The 13238-nt window shown below is 53.6% G+C and overlaps 23 non-coding genes and 1 pseudogene across 23 annotated transcripts; all 24 read left to right on the top strand.

The window, feature by feature from the left end:
* The first annotated feature begins 122 nt into the window (after positions 1 to 122).
* On the top strand, positions 123 to 238 carry LOC142297873 (U5 spliceosomal RNA). The gene has a single exon (XR_012752139.1). It is a non-coding gene; the product is annotated as a U5 spliceosomal RNA (small nuclear RNA).
* Positions 239 to 552: 314 nt separating this feature from the next.
* Positions 553 to 668, top strand: LOC142297888 (U5 spliceosomal RNA). The gene has a single exon (XR_012752154.1). It is a non-coding gene; the product is annotated as a U5 spliceosomal RNA (small nuclear RNA).
* A 345-nt stretch (positions 669 to 1013) lies between these two features.
* LOC142297872 (U5 spliceosomal RNA) lies at positions 1014 to 1129 on the top strand. The gene has a single exon (XR_012752138.1). It is a non-coding gene; the product is annotated as a U5 spliceosomal RNA (small nuclear RNA).
* A 314-nt stretch (positions 1130 to 1443) lies between these two features.
* On the top strand, positions 1444 to 1559 carry LOC142297866 (U5 spliceosomal RNA). The gene has a single exon (XR_012752132.1). It is a non-coding gene; the product is annotated as a U5 spliceosomal RNA (small nuclear RNA).
* Positions 1560 to 1904: 345 nt separating this feature from the next.
* Positions 1905 to 2020, top strand: LOC142297865 (U5 spliceosomal RNA). The gene has a single exon (XR_012752131.1). It is a non-coding gene; the product is annotated as a U5 spliceosomal RNA (small nuclear RNA).
* A 344-nt stretch (positions 2021 to 2364) lies between these two features.
* On the top strand, positions 2365 to 2480 carry LOC142297883 (U5 spliceosomal RNA). The gene has a single exon (XR_012752149.1). It is a non-coding gene; the product is annotated as a U5 spliceosomal RNA (small nuclear RNA).
* A 314-nt stretch (positions 2481 to 2794) lies between these two features.
* On the top strand, positions 2795 to 2910 carry LOC142297892 (U5 spliceosomal RNA). The gene has a single exon (XR_012752157.1). It is a non-coding gene; the product is annotated as a U5 spliceosomal RNA (small nuclear RNA).
* Positions 2911 to 3255: 345 nt separating this feature from the next.
* On the top strand, positions 3256 to 3371 carry LOC142297887 (U5 spliceosomal RNA). The gene has a single exon (XR_012752153.1). It is a non-coding gene; the product is annotated as a U5 spliceosomal RNA (small nuclear RNA).
* A 345-nt stretch (positions 3372 to 3716) lies between these two features.
* Positions 3717 to 3832, top strand: LOC142297790 (U5 spliceosomal RNA). The gene has a single exon (XR_012752062.1). It is a non-coding gene; the product is annotated as a U5 spliceosomal RNA (small nuclear RNA).
* Positions 3833 to 4177: 345 nt separating this feature from the next.
* LOC142297730 (U5 spliceosomal RNA) lies at positions 4178 to 4293 on the top strand. The gene has a single exon (XR_012752004.1). It is a non-coding gene; the product is annotated as a U5 spliceosomal RNA (small nuclear RNA).
* Positions 4294 to 4638: 345 nt separating this feature from the next.
* LOC142297698 (U5 spliceosomal RNA) lies at positions 4639 to 4754 on the top strand. Its single transcript, XR_012751972.1, has one exon. It is a non-coding gene; the product is annotated as a U5 spliceosomal RNA (small nuclear RNA).
* A 345-nt stretch (positions 4755 to 5099) lies between these two features.
* Positions 5100 to 5215, top strand: LOC142297885 (U5 spliceosomal RNA). The gene has a single exon (XR_012752151.1). It is a non-coding gene; the product is annotated as a U5 spliceosomal RNA (small nuclear RNA).
* Positions 5216 to 5560: 345 nt separating this feature from the next.
* LOC142297729 (U5 spliceosomal RNA) lies at positions 5561 to 5676 on the top strand. The gene has a single exon (XR_012752003.1). It is a non-coding gene; the product is annotated as a U5 spliceosomal RNA (small nuclear RNA).
* A 345-nt stretch (positions 5677 to 6021) lies between these two features.
* LOC142297741 (U5 spliceosomal RNA) lies at positions 6022 to 6137 on the top strand. The gene has a single exon (XR_012752015.1). It is a non-coding gene; the product is annotated as a U5 spliceosomal RNA (small nuclear RNA).
* A 345-nt stretch (positions 6138 to 6482) lies between these two features.
* On the top strand, positions 6483 to 6598 carry LOC142297740 (U5 spliceosomal RNA). The gene has a single exon (XR_012752014.1). It is a non-coding gene; the product is annotated as a U5 spliceosomal RNA (small nuclear RNA).
* A 345-nt stretch (positions 6599 to 6943) lies between these two features.
* LOC142297884 (U5 spliceosomal RNA) lies at positions 6944 to 7059 on the top strand. Its single transcript, XR_012752150.1, has one exon. It is a non-coding gene; the product is annotated as a U5 spliceosomal RNA (small nuclear RNA).
* A 345-nt stretch (positions 7060 to 7404) lies between these two features.
* On the top strand, positions 7405 to 7520 carry LOC142297890 (U5 spliceosomal RNA). The gene has a single exon (XR_012752155.1). It is a non-coding gene; the product is annotated as a U5 spliceosomal RNA (small nuclear RNA).
* Positions 7521 to 7865: 345 nt separating this feature from the next.
* Positions 7866 to 7981, top strand: LOC142297697 (U5 spliceosomal RNA). Its single transcript, XR_012751971.1, has one exon. It is a non-coding gene; the product is annotated as a U5 spliceosomal RNA (small nuclear RNA).
* A 345-nt stretch (positions 7982 to 8326) lies between these two features.
* LOC142297867 (U5 spliceosomal RNA) lies at positions 8327 to 8442 on the top strand. The gene has a single exon (XR_012752133.1). It is a non-coding gene; the product is annotated as a U5 spliceosomal RNA (small nuclear RNA).
* Positions 8443 to 8756: 314 nt separating this feature from the next.
* On the top strand, positions 8757 to 8872 carry LOC142297803 (U5 spliceosomal RNA). The gene has a single exon (XR_012752074.1). It is a non-coding gene; the product is annotated as a U5 spliceosomal RNA (small nuclear RNA).
* A 319-nt stretch (positions 8873 to 9191) lies between these two features.
* On the top strand, positions 9192 to 9307 carry LOC142297860 (U5 spliceosomal RNA). Its single transcript, XR_012752126.1, has one exon. It is a non-coding gene; the product is annotated as a U5 spliceosomal RNA (small nuclear RNA).
* A 345-nt stretch (positions 9308 to 9652) lies between these two features.
* LOC142297899 (U5 spliceosomal RNA) lies at positions 9653 to 9759 on the top strand (annotated as a pseudogene).
* Positions 9760 to 12563: 2804 nt separating this feature from the next.
* On the top strand, positions 12564 to 12679 carry LOC142297896 (U5 spliceosomal RNA). The gene has a single exon (XR_012752161.1). It is a non-coding gene; the product is annotated as a U5 spliceosomal RNA (small nuclear RNA).
* Positions 12680 to 13024: 345 nt separating this feature from the next.
* LOC142297850 (U5 spliceosomal RNA) lies at positions 13025 to 13140 on the top strand. The gene has a single exon (XR_012752116.1). It is a non-coding gene; the product is annotated as a U5 spliceosomal RNA (small nuclear RNA).
* The last annotated feature ends 98 nt before the right edge of the window (positions 13141 to 13238 follow it).

Below are 13238 nucleotides of genomic sequence, written 5' to 3'. Positions count from 1 at the left end.
CTGTGTGGTACCGTTTGGTTTAGCCATCATCAACCCCCTGCCTCCCCTTTTCTAGGAGGTCTCCCCGGGCCAAGTGTGGGCTGCGGCCAGGGTGTTAGGTCGGGAGGAGGCCCTTGCCTGATATACTCTGGTTTCTATTCAGAACGTAAAAATCGTTCGCCTTTTACTAAAGATTTCCGTGGAGAGGAGCAAAACTGAGTTTTATGGCAATTTTTGCATGCTCCAGCTTGCTGGGGTTTCTTTCTTTGGGTTGAACGACAGAATGAGCGGGAGGTGGCTGTAGTGGGAGGCGGTCCTCATTTGAATATTGTGGCCATGGACCGCCCGCTTTTTGGGGAGCAGGAAGCTCGTTTGAAGGGGTGACCCTCTGGTGGAAAGGAGGGCTCAGAGAAGGGAGCAGCCTGGGGAAGATGGCCTCTCGCCGGGCTGGCTGTGTGGTACCGTTTGGTTTAGCCATCATCAACCCCCTGCCTCCCCTTTTCTAGGAGGTCTCCCCGGGCCAAGTGAGGGCTGCGGCCAGGGTGTTAGGTTGGGAGGAGGCCCTTGCCTGATATACTCTGGTTTCTCTTCAGAATGTAAAAATCTTTCGCCTTTTTCTAAAGATTTTCGTGGAGAGGAGCAAAACTGAGTTTTATGGCAATTTTTGCATGCTCCAGCTTGCTAGGGTTTCCTTCTTTGGGTTGAACGACAGAATGAGCGGCAGGTGGCTGTAGTGGGAGGCTGACTCCTGTGGCTGCTGCTGGGAGGGAGGCGGTCCTCATTTCAATATTGTGGCCATGGACGGCCCGCTTTTTGGGGAGCAGGAAGCTCGTTTGAAGGGGTGACCCTCTGGTGGAAAGGAGGGCTCAGAGAAGGGAGCAGCCTGGGGAAGATGGCCTCTCGCCGGGCTGGCTGTGTGGTACCGTTTGGTTTAGCCATCATCAACCCCCTGCCTCCCCTTTTCTAGGAGGTCTCCCCGGGCCAAGTGTGGGCTGCGGCCAGGGTGTTAGGTCGGGAGGAGGCCCTTGCCTGATATACTCTGGTTTCTATTCAGAACGTAAAAATCGTTCGCCTTTTACTAAAGATTTCCGTGGAGAGAAGCAAAACTGAGTTTTATGGCAATTTTTGCATGCTCCAGCTTGCTGGGGTTTCTTTCTTTGGGTTGAACGACAGAATGAGCGGGAGGTGGCTGTAGTGGGAGGCGGTCCTCATTTGAATATTGTGGCCATGGACCGCCCGCTTTTTGGGGAGCAGGAAGCTCGTTTGAAGGGGTGACCCTCTGGTGGAAAGGAGGGCTCAGAGAAGGGAGCAGCCTGGGGAAGATGGCCTCTCGCCGGGCTGGCTGTGTGGTACCGTTTGGTTTAGCCATCATCAACCCCCTGCCTCCCCTTTTCTAGGAGGTCTCCCCGGGCCAAGTGAGGGCTGCTGCCAGGGTGTTAGGTTGGGAGGAGGCCCTTGCCTGATATACTCTGGTTTCTCTTCAGAATGTAAAAATCTTTCGCCTTTTTCTAAAGATTTTCGTGGAGAGGAGCAAAACTGAGTTTTATGGCAATTTTTGCATGCTCCAGCTTGCTGGGGTTTCTTTCTTTGGGTTGAACGACAGAATGAGCGGGAGGAGGCTGTAGTGGGAGGCTGACTCCTGTGGCTGCTGCTGGGAGGGTGGCGGTCCTCATTTGAATATTGTGGCCATGGATGGCCCGCTTTTTGGGGAGCAGGAAGCTCGTTTGAAGGGGTGACCCTCTGGTGGAAAGAAGGGCTCAGAGAAGGGAGCAGCGTGGGGAAGATGGCCTCTCGCCGGGCTGGCTGTGTGGTACCGTTTGGTTTAGCCATCATCAACTCCCTGCCTCCCCTTTTCTAGGAGGTCTCCCCGGGCCAAGTGAGGGCTGCGGCCAGGGTGTTAGGTCGGGAGGAGGCCCTTGCCTGATATACTCTGGTTTCTATTCAGAATGTAAAAATCTTTCGCCTTTTACTAAAGATTTCCGTGGAGAGGAGCAAAACTGAGTTTTAATGCAAATTTTGCTTGCTCCAGCTTGCTGGGGTTTCCTTCTTTGGGTTGAACGACAGAATGAGTGGGAGGTGGCTGTAGTGGGAGGCTGACTCCTGTGGCTGCTGCTGGGAGGGAAGCAGTCCTCTTTGAATATTGTGGCCATGGACGGCCCGCTTTTTGGGGAGCAGGAAGCTCGTTTGAAGGGGTGACCCTCTGGTGGAAAGGAGGGCTCAGAGAAGGGAGCAGCCTGGGGAAGATGGCCTCTCGCCGGGTTGGCTGTGTGGTACCGTTTGGTTTAGCCATCATCAACCCACTGCCTCCCCTTTTCTAGGAGGTCTCCCCGGGCCAAGTGTGGGCTGCGGCCAGGGTGTTAGGTCGGGAGGAGGCCCTTGCCTGATATACTTTGGTTTCTATTCAGAACGTAAAAATCGTTCGCCTTTTACTAAAGATTTCCGTGGAGAGGAGCAAAACTGAGTTTTATGGCAATTTTTGCATGCTCCAGCTTGCTGGGGTTTCTTTCTTTGGGTTGAACGACAGAATGAGCGGGAGGTGGCTGTAGTGGGAGGCGGTCCTCATTTGAATATTGTGGCCATGGACCGCCCGCTTTTTGGGGAGCAGGAAGCTCGTTTGAAGGGGTGACCCTCTGGTGGAAAGGAGGGCTCAGAGAAGGGAGCAGCCTGGGGAAGATGGCCTCTCGCCGGGCTGGCTGTGTGGTACCGTTTGGTTTAGCCATCATCAACCCCCTGCTTCCCCTTTTCTAGGAGGTCTCCCCGGGCCAAGTGAGGGCTGCGGCCAGGGTGTTAGGTCGGGAGGAGGCCCTTGCCTGATATACTCTGGTTTCTTTTTAGAACGTAAAAATATTTTGCGTTTTACTAAAGATTTCTGTGGAGAGGAGCAAAACTGAGTTTTATGGCAATTTTTGCATGCTCCAGCTTTCTGGGGTTTCCTTCTTTGGGTTGAACGACAGAATGAGCGGGAGGTGGCTGTAGTGGGAGGCTGACTCCTGTGGCTGCTGCTGGGAGGGAGGCGGTCCTCATTTGAATATTGTGGCCATGGACGGCCCGCTTTTTGGGGAGCAGGAAGCTCGTTTGAAGGGGTGACCCTCTGGTGGAAAGGAGGGCTCAGAGAAGGGAGCAGCCTGGGGAAGATGGCCTCTCGCCGGGCTAGCTGTGTGGTACCGTTTGGTTTAGCCATCATCAACCCCCTGCGTCCCCTTTTCTAGGAGGTCTCCCCGGGCCAATTGAGGGCTGCGGCCAGGGTGTTAGGTCGGGAGGAGGCCCTTGCCTGATATACTCTGGTTTCTCTTCAAAATGTAAAAATTTTTCGCCTTTTACTAACGATTTCCGTGGAGAGGAGCAAAACTGAGTTTTATGGCAATTTTTGCATGCTCCAGCTTGCTGGGGTTTCCTTCTTTGGGTTGAACGACAGAATGAGCGGGAGGTGGCTGTAGTGGGAGGCTGACTCCTGTGGCTGCTGCTGGGAGGGAGGCGGTCCTCATTTGAATATTGTGGCCATGGACGGCCCGCTTTTTGGGGAGCAGGAAGCTCGTTTGAAGGGGTGACCCTCTGGTGGAAAGGAGGGCTCAGAGATGGGAGCAGCCTGGGGAAGATGGCCTCTCGCCGGGCTGGCTGTGTAGTACCGTTTGGTTTAGCCATCATCAACCCCCTTCCTCCCCTTTTCTAGGAGATCTCCCCGGGCCAAGTAAGGGCTGCGGCCAGGGTGTTAGGTCGGGAGGAGGCCCTTGCCTGATATGCTCAGGTTTCTCTTCAGATTGTAAAAATCTTTCGCCTTTTACTAAAGATTTCCGTGGAGAGGAGCAAAACTGAGTTTTATGGCAATTTTTGCATGCTCCAGTTTGCTGGGGTTTCCTTCTTTGGGTTGAACGACAGAATGAGTGGGAGGTGGCTGTAGTGGGAGGCTGACTCCTGTGGCTGCTGCTGGGAGAGAGGCGGTCCTCATTTGAATATTGTGGCCATGGACGGCCCACTTTTTGGGGAGCAGGAAGCTCGTTTGAAGGGGTGACCCTTTGGTGGAAAGGAGGGCTCAAAGAAGGGAGCAGCCTGGGGAAGATGGCCTCTCGCCGGGCTGGCTGTGTAGTACCGTTTGGTTTAGCCATCATCAACCCCCTTCCTCCCCTTTTCTAGGAGATCTCCCCGGGCCAAGTAAGGGCTGCGGCCAGGGTGTTAGGTCGGGAGGAGGCCCTTGCCTGATATGCTCTGGTTTCTCTTCAGATTGTAAAAATCTTTCGCCTTTTACTAAAGATTTCCGTGGAGAGGAGCAAAACTGAGTTTTATGGCAATTTTTGCATGCTCCAGTTTGCTGGGGTTTCCTTCTTTGGGTTGAACGACAGAATGAGTGGGAGGTGGCTGTAGTGGGAGGCTGACTCCTGTGGCTGCTGCTGGGAGAGAGGCGGTCCTCATTTGAATATTGTGGCCATGGACGGCCCACTTTTTGGGGAGCAGGAAGCTCGTTTGAAGGGGTGACCCTCTGGTGGAAAGGAGGGCTCAAAGAAGGGAGCAGCCTGGGGAAGATGGCCTCTCGCCGGGCTGGCTGTGTGGTACCGTTTGGTTTAGCCATCATCAACCCCCTGCCTCCCCTTTTCTAGGAGGTCTCCCCGGGCCAAGTGAGGGCTGCGGCCAGGGTGTTAGGTCGGGAGGAGGTCCTTGTCTGATATACTCTGGTTCCTCTTCAGAATGTAAAAATCTTTCGCCTTTTACTAAAGATTTCCGTGGAGAGGAGCAAAACTGAGTTTCATGGCAATTTTTGCATGCTCCAGCTTGCTGGGGTTTCCTTCTTTGGGTTGAACGACAGAATGAGCGGGAGGTGGCTGTAGTGGGAGGCTGACTGCTGTGGCTGCTGCTGGGAGGGAGGCGGTCTTCATTTGAATATTGTGGCCAGGAACGGCCCGCTTTTTGGGGAGCAGGAAGCTCGTTTGAAGGGGTGACCCTCTGGTGGAAAGAAGGGCTCAGAGAAGGGAGCAGCGTGGGGAAGATGGCCTCTCGCCGGGCTGGCTGTGTGGTACCGTTTGGTTTAGCCATCATCAACCCCCTGCGTCCCCTTTTCTAGGAGGTCTCCCCGGGCCAATTGAGGGCTGCGGCCAGGGTGTTAGGTCGGGAGGAGGCCCTTGCCTGATATACTCTGGTTTCTCTTCAAAATGTAAAAATTTTTCGCCTTTTACTAACGATTTCCGTGGAGAGGAGCAAAACTGAGTTTTATGGCAATTTTTGCATGCTCCAGCTTGCTGGGGTTTCCTTCTTTGGGTTGAACGACAGAATGAGCGGGAGGTGGCTGTAGTGGGAGGCTGACTCCTGTGGCTGCTGCTGGGAGGGAGGCGGTCCTCATTTGAATATTGTGGCCATGGACGGCCCGCTTTTTGGGGAGCAGGAAGCTCGTTTGAAGGGGTGACCCTCTGGTGGAAAGGAGGGCTCAGAGATGGGAGCAGCCTGGGGAAGATGGCCTCTCGCCGGGCTGGCTGTGTAGTACCGTTTGGTTTAGCCATCATCAACCCCCTTCCTCCCCTTTTCTAGGAGATCTCCCCGGGCCAAGTAAGGGCTGCGGCCAGGGTGTTAGGTCGGGAGGAGGCCCTTGCCTGATATGCTCTGGTTTCTCTTCAGATTGTAAAAATCTTTCGCCTTTTACTAAAGATTTCCGTGGAGAGGAGCAAAACTGAGTTTTATGGCAATTTTTGCATGCTCCAGTTTGCTGGGGTTTCCTTCTTTGGGTTGAACGACAGAATGAGTGGGAGGTGGCTGTAGTGGGAGGCTGACTCCTGTGGCTGCTGCTGGGAGAGAGGCGGTCCTCATTTGAATATTGTGGCCATGGACGGCCCACTTTTTGGGGAGCAGGAAGCTCGTTTGAAGGGGTGACCCTCTGGTGGAAAGGAGGGCTCAAAGAAGGGAGCAGCCTGGGGAAGATGGCCTCTCGCCGGGCTGGCTGTGTAGTACCGTTTGGTTTAGCCATCATCAACCCCCTTCCTCCCCTTTTCTAGGAGATCTCCCCGGGCCAAGTAAGGGCTGCGGCCAGGGTGTTAGGTCGGGAGGAGGCCCTTGCCTGATATGCTCTGGTTTCTCTTCAGATTGTAAAAATCTTTCGCCTTTTACTAAAGATTTCCGTGGAGAGGAGCAAAAGTGAGTTTTATGGCAATTTTTGCATGCTCCAGTTTGCTGGGGTTTCCTTCTTTGGGTTGAACGACAGAATGAGTGGGAGGTGGCTGTAGTGGGAGGCTGACTCCTGTGGCTGCTGCTGGGAGAGAGGTGGTCCTCATTTGAATATTGTGGCCATGGACGGCCCACTTTTTGGGGAGCAGGAAGCTCGTTTGAAGGGGTGACCCTCTGGTGGAAAGGAGGGCTCAAAGAAGGGAGCAGCCTGGGGAAGATGGCCTCTCGCCGGGCTGGCTGTGTGGTACCGTTTGGTTTAGCCATCATCAACCCCCTGCCTCCCCTTTTCTAGGAGGTCTCCCCGGGCCAAGTGAGGGCTGCGGCCAGGGTGTTAGGTCGGGAAGAGGCCCTTGTCTGATATACTCTGGTTCCTCTTCAGAATGTAAAAATCTTTCGCCTTTTACTAAAGATTTCCGTGGAGAGGATCAAAACTGAGTTTCATGGCAATTTTTGCATGCTCCAGCTTGCTGGGGTTTCCTTCTTTGGGTTGAACGACAGAATGAGCGGGAGGTGGCTGTAGTGGGAGGCTGATTGCTGTGGCAGCTGCTGGGAGGGAGGCGGTCTTCATTTGAATATTGTGGCCAGGAACGGCCCGCTTTTTGGGGAGCAGGAAGCTCGTTTGAAGGGGTGACCCTCTGGTGGAAAGAAGGGCTCAGAGAAGGGAGCAGCGTGGGGAAGATGGCCTCTCGCCGGGCTGGCTGTGTGGTACCGTTTGGTTTAGCCATCATCAACCCCCTGCGTCCCCTTTTCTAGGAGGTCTCCCCGGGCCAATTGAGGGCTGCGGCCAGGGTGTTAGGTCGGGAGGAGGCCCTTGCCTGATATACTCTGGTTTCTCTTCAAAATGTAAAAATTTTTCGCCTTTTACTAACGATTTCCGTGGAGAGGAGCAAAACTGAGTTTTATGGCAATTTTTGCATGCTCCAGCTTGCTGGGGTTTCCTTCTTTGGGTTGAACGACAGAATGAGCGGGAGGTGGCTGTAGTGGGAGGCTGACTCCTGTGGCTGCTGCTGGGAGGGAGGCGGTCCTCATTTGAATATTGTGGCCATGGACGGCCCGCTTTTTGGGGAGCAGGAAGCTCGTTTGAAGGGGTGACCCTCTGGTGGAAAGGAGGGCTCAGAGATGGGAGCAGCCTGGGGAAGATGGCCTCTCGCCGGGCTGGCTGTGTAGTACCGTTTGGTTTAGCCATCATCAACCCCCTTCCTCCCCTTTTCTAGGAGATCTCCCCGGGCCAAGTGAGGGCTGCGGCCAGGGTGTTAGGTCGGGAGGAGGCCCTTGCCTGATATGCTCTGGTTTCTCTTCAGAAAGTAAAAATATTTTGCCTTTTGCTAAAGATTTCCGTGGAGAGGAGCAAAACTGAGTTTTATGGCAATTTTTGCATGCTCCAGCTTGCTGGGGTTTCCTTCTTTGGGTTGAACGACAGAATGAGTGGGAGGTGGCTGTAGTGGGAGGCTGACTCCTGTGGCTGCTGCTGGGAGAGAGGCGGTCCTCATTTGAATATTGTGGCCATGGACGGCCCACTTTTTGGGGAGCAGGAAGCTCGTTTGAAGGGGTGACCCTCTGGTGGAAAGGAGGGCTCAAAGAAGGGAGCAGCCTGGGGAAGATGGCCTCTCGCCGGGCTGGCTGTGTGGTACCGTTTGGTTTAGCCATCATCAACCCCCTGCCTCCCCTTTTCTAGGAGGTCTCCCCGGGCCAAGTGAGGGCTGCGGCCAGGGTGTTAGGTCGGGAGGAGGCCCTTGCCTGATATACTCTGGTTCCTCTTCAGAATGTAAAAATCTTTCGCCTTTTACTAAAGATTTCCGTGGAGAGGAGCAAAACTGAGTTTCATGGCAATTTTTGCATGCTCCAGCTTGCTGGGGTTTCCTTCTTTGGGTTGAACGACAGAATGAGCGGGAGGTGGCTGTAGTGGGAGGCTGACTGCTGTGGCTGCTGCTGGGAGGGAGGCGGTCTTCATTTGAATATTGTGGCCAGGAACGGCCCGCTTTTTGGGGAGCAGGAAGCTCGTTTGAAGGGGTGACCCTCTGGTGGAAAGGAGGGCTTAGAGAAGGGAGCAGCCTGGGGAAGATGGCCTCTCGCCGGGCTGGCTGTGTGGTACCATTTGGTTTAGCCATCATCAACCCCCTGCCCCCCTTTTTCTAGGAGGTGTCCCCGGGCCAAGTGAGGGCTGCGGCCAGGGTGTTAGGTCGGGAGGACGCCCTTGCCTGATATACTCTGGTTTCTCTTCAGAATGTAAAAATCTTTCGCCTTTTACTAAATATTTCCATGGAGAGGAGCAAAACTGAGTTTTATGGCAATTTTTGCATGCTCCAGCTTGCTGGGGTTTCCTTCTTTGGGTTGAATGACAGAATGAGCGGGAGGTGGCTGTAGTGGGAGGCGGTCCTCATTTGAATATTGTGGCCATGGACGGCCCGCTTTTTGGGGAGCAGGAAGCTCGTTTGAAGGGGTGACCCTCTGGTGGAAAGGAGGGCTCAGAGAAGGGAGCAGCCTGGGGAAGATGGCCTCTCGTCGGGCTGGCTGTGTTGTACCGTTTGGTTTAGCCATCATCAACCCCCTGCCTCCCCTTTTCTAGGAGGTCTCCCCGGGCCAAGTGTGGGCTGCGGCCAGGGTGTTAGGTCGGGAGGAGGCCCTTGCCTGATATACTCTGGTTTCTATTCAGAATGTAAAAATCTTTCGCCTTTTACTAAAGATTTCCGTGGAGAGGAGCAAAACTGAGTTTTATGACAATTTTTGCATGCTCCAGCTTGCTGGGGTTTCTTTCTTTGGGTTGAACGACAGAATGAGCGGGAGGTGGCTGCTGCTGGGAGGGAGGCGGTCCTCATTTGAATATTGTGGCCATGGACGGCCTGCTTTTTGGGGAGCAGGAAGCTCGTTTGAAGGGGTGACCCTCTGGTGGAAAGGAGGGCTCAGAGAAGGGAGCAGCCTGGGGAAGATGGCCTCTCGCCGGGCTGGCTGTGTGGTACCGTTTGGTTTAGCCATCATCAACCCCCTGCCTCCCCTTTTCTAGGAGGTCTCCCCGGGCCAAGTGAGGGCTGCGGCCAGGGTGTTAGGTCGGGAGGAGGCCCTTTCCTGATTTACTCTGGTTTCTTTTCAGAACATAAAAATCTTTCGCCTTTTACTAAAGATTTCTGTGGAGAGGAGCAAAACTGAGTTTTATGGCAATTTTTGCATGCTCCAGCTTGCTGGGGTTTCCTTCTTTGGGTTGAACGACGGAATGAGCGGGAGGTGGCTGTAGTGGGAGGCTGACTCCTGTGGCTGCTGCTGGGAGGGAGGCGGTCATCATTTGAATATTGTGGCCATGGACGGCCTGCTTTTTGGGGAGCAGGAAGCTCATTTGAAGGGGTGACCCTCTGGTGGAAAGGAGGGCTCAGAGAAGGGAGCAGCCTGGGGAAGATGGCCTCTCGCCGGGCTGGCTGTGTGGTACCGTTTGGTTTAGCCATCATCAACCCCCTGCCTCATCTTTTCGAGGAGGTCTCCCCGGGCCAAGTGAGGGCTGCGGCCAGGGTGTTAGGTCGGGAGGAGGCCCTTGCCTGATATACTCTGGTTTCTCTTCAGAATGTAAAAATCTTTCGCCTTTTACTAAAGATTTCCGTGGAGAGGAGCAAAACTGAGTTTTAGGTCCCCTTCACATGTCCGTGAAAAACACGCACGTGTGTTACGGGCAGTTTTTCGGGTCCGTGTCCCGTTTTTGTGTCCGTTTTTATGGTCCGTGTGGCACCTGTGTGAATTGCGTATGCTAGCCGTGTTTGTGTATAGAACGTCCGTGTGTGCGTGTGGAATTAATGTGTATGTGTACGTGGAATGTCCGTGTGTGTGATGCACAATGTCGTTTATAAATGTTGGCTGACAGCAGACAGAGTTGCGCGATGAGAATGAACTCGGGTGAACTTCACCCGACTTTATCCTCATACCGCGGCTCTGTCTGTGTCGAGTACTGATTAGCGGTCACCTGTGAAGGATTCACCGGTGACCGCTAATCCCCCGAGTGACTGAAGTTTCCCCCCCTCTCTCATACTCACCGTTCCTCGATCCCCGGTGCTGCGCTGCACGGCATTCACACTGCTGCAGCGGCTTTTACTATTTTGAAAAAGCCGGCCGCTCATTAAACAATCTCCTATTCCCTGCTTTCCCCGCCCACCGGCGCCTATGATTGGTTGCAGTGAGACACGCCCCCACACTGAGTGACAGGTGCCTCACTGCACCCAATCACAGCAGCCGGTGGGCGTGTCTATACTGTGCAGTAAAATAAATAAATAAATAATTAAAAAAAAACGGCGTGCGGTCCCCCTCAATTTTAATGCCAGCCAGATAAAGCCATACGGCTGAAGGCTGGTATTCTCAGGATGGGGAGCTCCACATTATGGGGAGCCTCCCACCCTAACAATATCAGTCAGCAGCCGCCCAGAATTGCCGCATACATTATATGCGACAGTTCTGGGACTGTACCCGGCTCTTCCCGATTTGCCCTGGTGCTTTGGCAAATCGGGGTAATAAGGAGTTAATGGCATCCCATAGCTGCCAGTAAATCCTAGATTAATCATGTCAGGCATCTCCCCGAGACACCTTCCATGATTAATCTGTAAATTACAGTAAATAAACACACACACCAGAAAAAAATCCTTTATTAGAAATAAAAAACACACACATATACCCTGGTTAACCACTTTAATCAGCCCCAAAAAGCCCTCCATGTCCGCCGGAATCCAGGATGCTCCAGCGTCGCATCTAGCGCTGCTGCATGGAGGTGCCTGGAGCTGCAGAAGACACAGCCGCTCCTGTCACCTCCACACAGCAACTGAAGACAGCCGCGCGATCAGCTGAGCTGTCACTGAGGTTACCCGCTGTCACTGGATCCAGTAACAGCGGGTAACCTCAGTGACAGCTCAGCTGATCGCGCGGCTGTCTTCATTAGCTGCGTGGAGGTGACAGGAGCGGCTGTGTCTGCTGCAGCTCCGGTCACCTCCATGCAGCAGAGCTGGATGCGACGCTGGACCATCCTGGATGACGCCGGACATGGAGGGCTTTTTCGGGCTGATTAAAGTGGTGAACCAGGGTATATGTGTGTGTTTTTTATTTCTAATAAAGGATTTTTTCTGGTGTGTGTGTTTATTTACTGTAATTTACAGATTAATCATGGAAGGTATCTGGGGGAGACGCCTGACATGATTAATCTAGGATTTAGTGGTAGCTATGGGCTGCTATTAACTCCTTATTACCCCGATTTGCCAACGCACCAGGGCAAATCGGGAAGAGCCGGGTACAGCCCCAGAACTGTCGCATATAATGTATGCGGCAATTCTGGGCGGCTGCTGACTGATATTGTTAGGGTGGGGGGCTCCCCATAACGTGGAGCTCCCCATCCTGAGAATACCAGCCTTCAGCCGTATGGCTTTATCTGGCTGGCATTAAAATTGGGGGGGACCGCACGCCGTTTTTTTTTAATTATTTATTTATTTATTTTACTGCACAGTATAGACACGCCCATAGGCGCCGGTGGGCGGGGAAAGCAGGGAATAGGAGATTGTTTAATGAGCGGCCGGCTTTTTCAAAATAGTAAAAGCCGCCGCAGCAGTGTGACTGCCGTGCAGCGCCGCGCCGGTGATCGGGGAACGGTAAGTATGAGAGAGGGGGGGAAACTGACCGACAGACTGTGAGAGAGGGACAGACAGACAGAGAGACCGACAGAGAGACAGAGAGACCGACCGACGGACTCAGGGAGATTGACCGACATACACAGAAATAGAAAGAATAGCCGACATCACTAGAAATAAAAACACCAAACGGACACGGACTATAGGTAGATGCATACGTGTTTACTAACGTGTGTGCACATACCCATAGACTTTCATTGTGTCCACGTGTGCGTGCTCCGTGCAGATAACGGACATGCATCCGTGCAAAACGCAAACACATACGGATCACGGACACGCACACACGGACATAATGAAATAACGCACGTGTGACCACAATCATAGATTAACATTGGTGCACGTTTGGCCGTGTCTCCGGTATATACGGAAACGGACCAAACACGCACGTGTATCACGGACGTGTGAAGGGGGCCATATGGCAATTTTTGCATGCTCCAGCTTGCTGGGGTTTCCTTCTTTGGGTTGAATGACAGAATGAGCGGGAGGTGGCTGTAGTGGGAGGCTGACTCCTGTGGCTGCTGCTGGGAGGGAGGCGGTCCTCATTTGAATATTGTGGCCATGGACGGCCCGCTTTTTGGGGAGCAGGAAGCTCGTTTGAAGGGGTGACCCTCTGGTGGAAAGGAGGGCTCAGAGAAGGGAGCAGCCTGGGGAAGATGGCCTCTCGCCGGGCTGGCTGTGTGGTACCGTTTGGTTTAGCCATCATCAACCCCCTGCCTCCCCTTTTCTAGGAGGTCTCCCCGGGCCAAGTGAGGGCTGCGGCCAGGGTGTTAGGTCGGGAGGAGGCCCTTGCCTGATATACTCTGGTTTATCTTCAGAATGTAAAAAGCTTTCGCCTTTTACTAAAGATTTCTGTGGAGAGGAGCAAAACTGAGTTTTATGGCAATTTTTGCATGCTCTAGCTTGCTGGGGTTTCCTTCTTTGGGTTGAATGACAGAATGAGTGGGAGGTGGCTGTAGTGGGAGGCCTACTCCTGTGGCTGCTGCTGGGAGGGAGGCGGTCCTCATTTGAATATTGTGGCCATGGACGGCCCGCTTTTTGGGGAGCAGGAAGCTCGTTTGAAGGGGTGACCCTCTGGTGGAAAGGAGGGCTCAGAGAAGGGAGCAGCCTGGGGAAGATGGCCTCTTGCCGGGCTGGCTGTGTGGTGCCATTTGGTTTAGCCATCATCAACCCCCTGCCTCCCCTTTTCTAGGAGGTCTCCCCGGGCCAAGTGAGGGCTGCGGCCAGGGTGTTAGGTCGGGAGGAGGCCCTTGCCTGATATACTCTGGTTTCTCTTCAGAACGTAAAAATCTTTCGCCTTTTACTAATGATTTCCGTGGAGAGGAGCAAAACTGAGTTTTATGGCAATTTTTGCATGCTCCAGCTTGCTGGGGTTTCCTTCTTTGGGTTGAATGACAGAATGAGCGGGAGGTGGCTGTAGTGGGAGGCTGACTCCTTTGGCTGCTGCTGGGAGGGAGGCGGTCCTCATTTGAA

Source organism: Anomaloglossus baeobatrachus, chromosome 3 (assembly GCF_048569485.1).
Source record: "Anomaloglossus baeobatrachus isolate aAnoBae1 chromosome 3, aAnoBae1.hap1, whole genome shotgun sequence".
Taxonomy (NCBI): Eukaryota; Metazoa; Chordata; class Amphibia; order Anura; family Aromobatidae; genus Anomaloglossus; species Anomaloglossus baeobatrachus.
The sequence above is the reverse complement of the archived record's forward strand: the minus strand, read 5'-3'. Positions and strand labels throughout refer to the sequence as shown.